The sequence below is a fragment of the Chlorocebus sabaeus genome, chromosome 14 (genome assembly GCF_047675955.1).
Source record: "Chlorocebus sabaeus isolate Y175 chromosome 14, mChlSab1.0.hap1, whole genome shotgun sequence".
NCBI lineage: Eukaryota > Metazoa > Chordata > Mammalia > Primates > Cercopithecidae > Chlorocebus > Chlorocebus sabaeus.
In genome coordinates this window covers 100,001,622-100,010,992 of record NC_132917.1, presented here as the reverse complement: position 1 = coordinate 100,010,992, position 9,371 = coordinate 100,001,622, and positions in this window count along the sequence as shown.

Genomic DNA, 9,371 nt, shown 5'->3' with positions numbered 1-9,371 from the left:
GTGAGAGACGGCATCCTTGTCTTGTATCAGTTTTCAAGGGGAATGCTTCTGGCTTTTGCCCAGTCAATATGATGTTAGCTGTGGGTTTGCCATTGATGGCTCTTATTATTTTGAGGTAGGTTCCTCAATACCTAGTTTATTGAGAGTTTTTTTTTTTTTTAACATGAATGGATGTGTAATTTTATTGAAAGCATTTTCTGCATCTATTGAGATAATCATGTGGTTTTTTTCTTTAGTTCTGTTACATGATGAATCCCATTTATTGATTTGTGTCTGTTGAACTAACATTGCATTCCAGGGATGAAGTCTACTTGATTGCATATGTACCAAATACATGAGGCAAAACTGACAAAAATAAAGGGATAAATAGGCAAATCCATAATCACAGTTGAAGATTTTAACATCGCTCTTTAAGCAATTGATGGAATAGAATAAAAGGAAAAAAACTGGTGAGGATCTAGAACTCTGCTGTTGATATGATAGCCACTAGAGCCACAAGTGGCTATTGTGCTCTTGAAATGTGGTTAGTCTAAAGTGAGGTTTGCCAGGAGGTGTAAAGTTCACATTGATTTTCAAAGAGTTAAAATGAAAACAATAATGTAAAATATTTTATTCATAATTTTATGTTGATTACAGGCTGGGCTTGGTGGCTCATACCTGTAATCCTAGCATTTTGGGAGGCCAAGAAGGGTGGATTGCCTGAGCTCAGGAGTTCGAGACCAGCCTGGGCAACATGGTGAAACCCTGTCTCTACTAAAATTACAAAAAATTAGCCAGGCGTGGTAGTGCCACCTTTAATTCCAGCTACTTGGGAGGCTGAGGCACGAGAATTGCTTGAACCCAGGAGGTGGAGGTTGCAGTGAACCAAGATCGCACCACTGCGCTCCAGCCTGCGTGACAGAATGAGACTCTGTTTCCAAAAATAAATAAATAAATAAAATAAAATGAATAATTTTATGTTGATTACATGTTAAAATGCTATTTGGATATTTGGGCTTAAATAAAACATATTATTACAATTAATTTCACCTGTTTCTTTTTTCTTCATTGATTGTGGCTATTAGAAAATTTAAAATTACATATGTGGCGACATTACATTTCTTTTGGACAGTGCTGATCTAGAAGACCTGTAAGATACTGTCAAGCATGTTGACCTAATTGACATTTATAGACATTCAAGCAAATAACAAAAGAATAGGCATTCTGTGCATGAAAACATGGAAAGTTCCCTTAGACAGACCAAATCTGTGCCATCGAACAAGTCTCAATAAATTTCAGAGATTAAAATCTTATAAGGGATGTTCTATAACCACAATAGTATTAAATTAGAGAGCAAACGGCCAGGCGCATGGGCTCATGTCTGTAATCTCATGTTGAATTGTAATTCCCACTGTTGGGGGAGGGACCTGGTGGGAGGTAATTGGATCACGGGAGTGGATTTCCCCCTTGCTGTTCTCAATGTAGTGAGTGAGTTCTGATGAGATCTGATGGTTTAAAAGTGTGTGGCACATCCCCCTTCACTCTCTCTCTCTCTCTTTCTCCTGCCATCATGTGAAGATATGCTTGCTTCTCCTTTGCTCTTCTACTATGATTGTAAGTTTCCTGAGGCCTTCCCAGACATGCTCCCTATACAGCCTGCAGAATTGTGAGTCAATTAAACCCCTTTTCTTAATAAATTACCAAGTCTCAGGTACTTCTTTACAGCAGTGTGAGAACAGACTAATGTACTCATCAATGCCTAGATATCAACGAACATTCACAATCATCAAGAGCATACAGGAAAATATTACCTCAGCAAATGAACTAAAGAAAGAACCAGTAACCAATCCCAGAGTGACAAATATTTGTGATCTTTCGGACACAGAATTCAAAATAGCTGCTTGCAGGAAGATCAGTGAACTTCAAGAGAACACAGAGAAGATATTCAAAACCCTATCAGAGAAATTTAACAAAGAGATTAGAATAATTTAAAAGAATCAAGAAGAAATTTTAGAGATGAAAAATTCAATTGACATACTGAAAAATGCATCAGAGTCTCTCAATAGCAGACTTGAGGAAGCAGAAGAATTAGTGAGTTTGAAGACAAGCTATATGAAAATACAGTCAGAAGAGAAAAAATAAAAAGAGAATGAAAAAAAATGAAGCACCCCTACAAGATCTAGAAAATAGCCTCAATAGGCAAAACTAAGCATTATTGGCCTTGAATTAGGAGGTGGAGAGTGAGGTGGGGGTAGAAAGTTTATTCAAAGAAATAGAAATGGAACTTTTCAAACCTAGAGAAAATATCCAAGTACAAGAAGGTTATAGAACACCAAGGAGATTTAACTCAAATAAGACCTTAAGGCATTTAATCGTCAAACTCCCGCAGGCCAAGGATAAAGAAAGCGTCCAAAAGCAGCAAGAAAAAAGAAACAACATATAAAGGAGTTCGAATACATCCAGCAGCTGACTTCTTAGTGGAAACCTTAAAGGTCAGGAGAGAGTGGTATGACACATGCAAAGTACTGAAAGAAGAAAACTTTTATTTGAGAATATTGTATCCAGCAAGAATACCCTTCAAATATGAAGGAGAGATTAAGACTCTTCCACACAAATAAAAGCTGAGGGAAGAGATTGTCAATATCAGACCTGTCCTACTGGAAATATTAAAGGGAGTTCTTCAACCTGAAAGAAAAGGATGTTAAAAAGCAATAAGCAATCATCTAAAATTCACTGGTAACAGAGGGTACACAGACACATATAGAATACCCCAACATTGTAATTGTGATATATAAGCCACATATATTGGTTATATACTCATATACTGCATAGGAAGACTAAAAGGCAAACCTATCAAAAATAATAACTATGATGACTTTTAAAGAGATAGATAGTATAAAAATATATAAATAGAAACAACAAAAAGTTTTAAAATGGGGATAAAGTGTAGTTTTCATTTTCTCTTTGCTTGTTTGTTGTTTTTTGTGATCAGAATTAAGTTGTTATCAGTTTAAAATAATAGGTTATTAGCTGGGCAAGGTGGCGGGTGCCTGTAGTCCCAGCTACTCAGGAGGCTGAGGCAGGAGAATGGCATGAACCCAGGAGGCGGAGCTTGCAGTGAGCTGAGATCGCGCCACTGTACTCCAGCCTGGGCGAGCGAGACTCCGTCTCAAAAATAAAAAAATAAAATAAAATAAAATAAAATGATAGGTTATAAGATGTTATTTGCTAGCTGCATGGTAACCTGAAATCAAAAAACCTACAGAGATACATGAAAAACAAACATCAAGAAATTAAAACATACTATCAGGGAAAATCACTTTTACACAAATAAAGACCACAGGGAGGAGGGAAGAGAGACTGAAAAAACAATCAGAAACAAATAACAAAATGGCAACAGTTTAAGTCCTTACCTATCAATAACAACATAGAATGTAAATGGTCTAAACTTTCTAATTAAAAGACATAGAGTGGCTGAAGGAATGAAGAAAAAAGACCCAACTATATGCTGGCTATAAGAAACTCACTTTACCTATAAAGATACATATACACGGCCGGGCGCGGTGGCTCAAGCCTGTAATCCCAGCACTTTGGGAGGCCGAGGCGGGCGGATCACGAGGTCAGGAGATCGAGACCATCCTGGCTAACACGGTGAAACCCCGTCTCTACTAAAAAATACAAAAAACTAGCTGGGCGAGGTGGCGGGCACCTGTAGTCCCAGCTACTCGGGAGGCTGAGGTAGGAGAATGGCGTGAACCCAGGAGGCGGAGCTTGCAGTGAGCCGAGATCACACCACTGCACTCCAGCCTGGGCAACAGAGCAAGACTCTGTCTCAAAAAAAAAAAAAAAAAAAAGATACACACACACAAAGGGTTGCAAACAGATATTACATGTAAATGGAAACCACAAAAGGCAAGAATGCTATACTTATATCAGAAAAAATATATTTCAAGACAAAAATTATAAAAAGAGACAAAAAGGTCATTATATATCATGATAAAAGGGTCAATAGAGCAAGAGGATATAACAACTGTAAATATATATGTACCCAACACTGGAGCACCCAGATTTATAAAGCAAATATTATTAGAGCTAAAGAGAGAGGTAGATTTCAACACAATATTAGTTAGAGACCTCAACACCTACTTTCAGCATTGGACAGACCATCCAAATGGAAACTCAACAAAGAAACATCAGATTAATCTGCACTATAGACCAAATGGACACAACAGATACTTACATTTCATCCAATGGCTACAGAATACATATTCTTCTCAGCACATGGATCATTCTAAAGAATAGACCATATGTTAGGCCACAAAACAAGGTCTTAAAAATGTTTTTTAATTGAAATAATATCAAGTTATCTTCTCAGATCATAATAGAATAAAACCAGAAATCAATCGAAAGAACTTTGGAAACTATACAAACACATGGAAGTTAAACAATATGCTCCTGAATGACCGGCAGGTCAATGTATAAATTAAGAAGGAAATTTAAAAGTCTCTTGAAACAAATTAAAATGGAAACACAACATACCCATACAGGATACAAGAAAAGCAGCACTAAGAGGAAAGTTTATAGCAATAAGCACCTAAATCAAAAAAGGTAGGAAAACTTCAAATCAAACAACCTAAATGATATGCTTTGCTCTGCATCTTCATCCAAATCTTGTCTTGAATTGTAATCCCCACATGTTGGAGGAGTGGTCTGGTTGGAGGTGACTGAATCATGGGGGTGGTCTTACTGCTTGCTCTTCCCGTGATAGAATTCTCATGAGATCTGGTTGTTTGATAAGTGTGTGGCTCTTCCCCTGCACATTCTCTCTCTCTCTCACCTGCTGCTATGTAAGACGTGCCTTGCTTTCCCTTCACCTTCTGCCCTGATTGTAAGTTTCTTGAGGCTTTCCCAGCCATGTGGAACTGTGAGTCAATTAAACCTCTTTTGCTTATAAATTACTCAGTCTCAGGTAGTATATTTATAGCAGTCTGAGAACAAACTAATACATTAACAATACATCTTAAATAATTAGAAAAGCAAGAGAAAACCAAATCCAAAATTAGTAGGAAAAAAATGAAGATCAGAACATAAATAAATAAAAGTGAAACTAAAAAAAAAAAAAAAAAAAAATACAGGCTGGGCATGGTAGCTTATGCCTGTAATCCTAGCACTTTGGGAGGCTGATAAGGGCTGATCACTTCAGCTCAGGAGTTCGAGACAAGCCTGGCTAATATGGTGAAACACAATCTCTACTAAAAACACAAAAATTAGCTGGGCATGGTGGTGTGCACCTGTAATCCCAGCTATTTAAGAGGCAGAAGCATGAGAATCACTTGAACCCAGAAGGCAGAGGTTAGAGTGAGCTGAAATTGTGCCATTGCACTCCAGCCTGGGTGACAGAGACAGAGCAAGTCTCAGGAAAAAAAAAAAAAAAAAAGAAGAATAAATGAACAAACGAATGAAATGAAAAACTGATTTTTTGAAAAGATAAACAAACTGAGAAACTTTTATCCCGCTAAGAAAAAAGGGATAAAACTAAAATAAAAGCAGAGATTTTAAAAAGAGATGTCACAACTGATACCACAGAAATTCAAAGGATCACTAGAAACTACTATAAGCAACTATATGCCAATAAATTGGAAAACCTAGAAGAAATGGATAAATTCCTAGGTACATACAAGATTGAAACATGAAGTAATCCAAAACCTGAATAGACCAATAACAAGTAAGAAGATCAAAGCCATAGTAAACAGTTTTCCAGGCTTGGCGCAGTGGCTCACACCTGTAATCCCAGCACTTTGGGAGGCCGAAGCAGGTGGATCATTTGAGGTCAGAAGTTCAAGACCAGCCTGGTCAACATGGTGAAACCCCGTCTCTACTAAAAGTACAAAAATTAGCCGGGCATGGTGGCACGCACCTGTGGTCCCAGCTACTCGGGAGGCTGAGGCAGGAGACATGCTTGAACCCAGGAGGCAGAGATTGCAGTGAGCCAAAACCACCGCATTATACTCCATCCTGGGTGACAGAGCAAGACTGTCTGGAGGAAAAAAAAAAAAAAAAAAAAAGCTTTCCAGCAAAGAAAAGTAGTGGATCTGATTCCTTTACTGCTGAAATCTACCAAACATTTAAAGAAGAACTAAAATGAATCCTACTCAAACTATTCCAAAAAAATCAAGGAGGGAATACTTCCAAATGAATTCCATAAGGCCAGTATTACCCTGATACCGAAACCAGACAAAGACACACCAAAACAGAAAACTACAGGGCAATACCTCTGATGAACATAGATGCAAAAATTCTCAATAAAATACAAGCAAACTGAATTCAACAACACATTAAAGTAGTTATTCATCATAACCAAGTGAAATTCATCCCTGGGTGAATGAATTTCACTTGGTCATGATGGGTGGCTCACCATGTGAAAGATTTCTACAATAAAAACTGTAAAACACGTATGAAAAAAATGGAAGAGGACACATGAAAAATGGAAAGATAGGCCCGGTGTGGTGGCTCACGCCTGTAACCCCAGAACTTTGGAAGGCTGAGGCGGGTGGATCACCTGAGGTCAGGAGTTCGAGACCAGCCTGACTAACATTGTGAAACCCCGTCTTTACTAAAAATACAAAATTTTAGCCGGGCATGGTGGTGCGTGCCTGTAGTCCCAGCTACACTGGAGGCTGAGGCCGGAGAATCGTTTGAACCCAGGAGGCGGAGGTTGCAGTGAACCAGAATTGTGCCATTGCACTCCAGCCTGGGCAACAAGAGTGAAACTTTGTCTCAAAAAAAAAAAAAAAAAAAAAGGAAAGATATTCTATGTTCATTGATTGAAAAAAGAAAAAAATCAATGTTGTTAAAATGTTAAAATGTGCATATTACCCAAAGCAATCTACAGATTCAGTGCACTCCCTATCAAAATACCAATAACATTCTTCACAGAAATAGAAAAAACAATCCTAAAATTTATATGGAACCACAAAAGATCCAGAATAGCCAAATCCATCCTGGACAAAAAGAACAAAACCGGAAAAATACATTGCCTGACTTTGAAGTTTATTGTAGAACTATAGAACCGAAACAGCAAGGTACTGGCATAAAAACAGACACATAGACGAATGTAACAGTAGAGAATCCAGAAATGAATCCACACATCTACAATGAACTCATTTTTGACAAAGTTGCCAAGAACATACATTGGGGAAAGAACAGTCTTTTCAATAAATGGTGCTGGGAAAACTAGATATCTATATGCAGAAGAATGAAACTAGACCCCTATCTCTCGCCATATAAAAAATCAAATCAAAGTGGATTAAGGACTTAAATCTGATACCTGAAACTATGAAACTTCTAAAAGAGAACATTGGGAATTCAAGACCAGCCTTGGCAACATAGTAAGACCTTGTCTCTACAGAAATAAAATAAACATAGCCAGGCATAGTGGCTAACACCTATCCCAGCTACTCAGGTGGCTGAGATAGGAGAATCACTTGAGCCCAGGAGTCCAAGGTTGCAGTGAGCTATGGATGCACCACTGTACTCCAACCTGGGAGACAGGGTGAGACCTTGTTGAAAGAAAGAAAAGAAAGGAGAAATAAATAAATAAAGGAAAAAGGAAGAGAAAAGAGAGAAGAAAGGAGGAGAAGAGAAGAGAAGGATATTAGGGAAATGCTCCAAGACATTAGGAAAATGCAAAGACTTCCTGAGGAATACCTCAAAAGCACAGGCAACTAAAGCAAATATAGATAATAGGGATCACTTCAAGCTAAAAAGCTCTGCACAGCAAAACAAACAATCGACAAAGTGAAGAGACAACCCACAGAATGGGAGAAAATATTTTCAAACTAACCATCTGACAAGGGATTAATAACCAGAATATATAAGGAGGTTAAACAACTCAATGGGAAAAAATCAAATAATCCAATTTTAAAATCAGCAAAATATCTGATTAGACATTTCTCAAAAAAAAAAAAAAAAAAAAAGACATACGAATGGCCAACAGGTAGGTGAAAAAACGTTCAACATCATTAATCAACAGAGAAATGCAAATTAAAACTACAATGAGATAATATCTCACTCTAGTTAAAATGGCTTTTATCCAAAAGACAGACAATAATGAATGCTGCCAAAGATGTGGAGAAAGGGAAACCCTTGCACACTGTTGGTGGAAACGTAAATTAGTATAGCCGGCCGGGCGCCATGGCTTATGCCTGTAATCCCAGCACTTTGGAGGCGGAGGCAGGAGGATCACGAGGTCAGCAGCAGATCGAGACCACCCTGGCTAAGATGGTGAAACCCCGTCTCTACTAAAAATACAAAAAAAAAAAAAAAAAAAAAAAAAAAAATTAGCCGGGCGTGGTGGCGGCGCCTGTAGTCCCAGCTACTCGAGGCTGAGGCAGGAGAATGGCGTGAACCCGGGAGGCAGAGCTTGCAGTGAGCTGAGATTGCAGTCACTGCACTTCAGCCTGGGAGACAGAGTGAGACTCAAAAAAAAAAAAAAGAAAAAAAAATTAGTACAACCACTATGGAGAACATTATGGAGGCTCCTCAAAAAACTAAAAATAGAACTACCATATGATCCAGTAATGACATTGTTAAGTATATATCCAAAAGACCAGTATATTGAAGAGATATCTGCACTGCATGTTTATGGCATGGAGTGCAGATTTACATTTGGAATCAACTTAAGTGTCTATCAGTGGATGAATGGATAAAGAGAATGTGGTAAATATATACAATGGAATATTATTCAGCCATAAAAATGGAATCCTGTCTTTTGCAACAATATGGATGGAACTGTAGGATATTAGGTTAATTGAAATAACCCAGGCACAAAAAGACAAATTTTTGCACGTTCTCACTCATATGCAAAAATGAAAACAATTGAGATCATAGAGACAGACAGCAGAATGATGGTTATCAGAGACTGGGAAGGGTAGTGGGGATGGGGGGAAAGTATAGATGGTTAATGAGTGCAAAAATATAGTTAGAGTGAATAAGATCTAGTATCAGCATAACAGGGTGACTACAGTCAACAATAATTTATTATATACTTTTTTTTTTTTTTTTACTTTTTAGAGATAGGGTCTCACTGTATTGCTCATGCCAGAGTGCAGTGGCACAATCATAGCTCACTGCAGCCTCAAATTCTGAGCTCAAGTGATCTTCCTGCCTCAGTCTCCTGAGCAGCTAGGACTACAGGTATGCCCCACCTCACCCAGCTCATTTAAAAATTTTTTTTGTAAAGACGGGGTCTTGCTATGCTGCCCAGGCTGGTTTTGAATACCCGGCCTTAAGTGATCCTGCCACCTCAGCCTCCCACATTTTTATTGTATAATTAAAAATGACTGAAAATTGAATTGGAATGTTTCTAACAGAAAGAAATAATAAATGCTCGA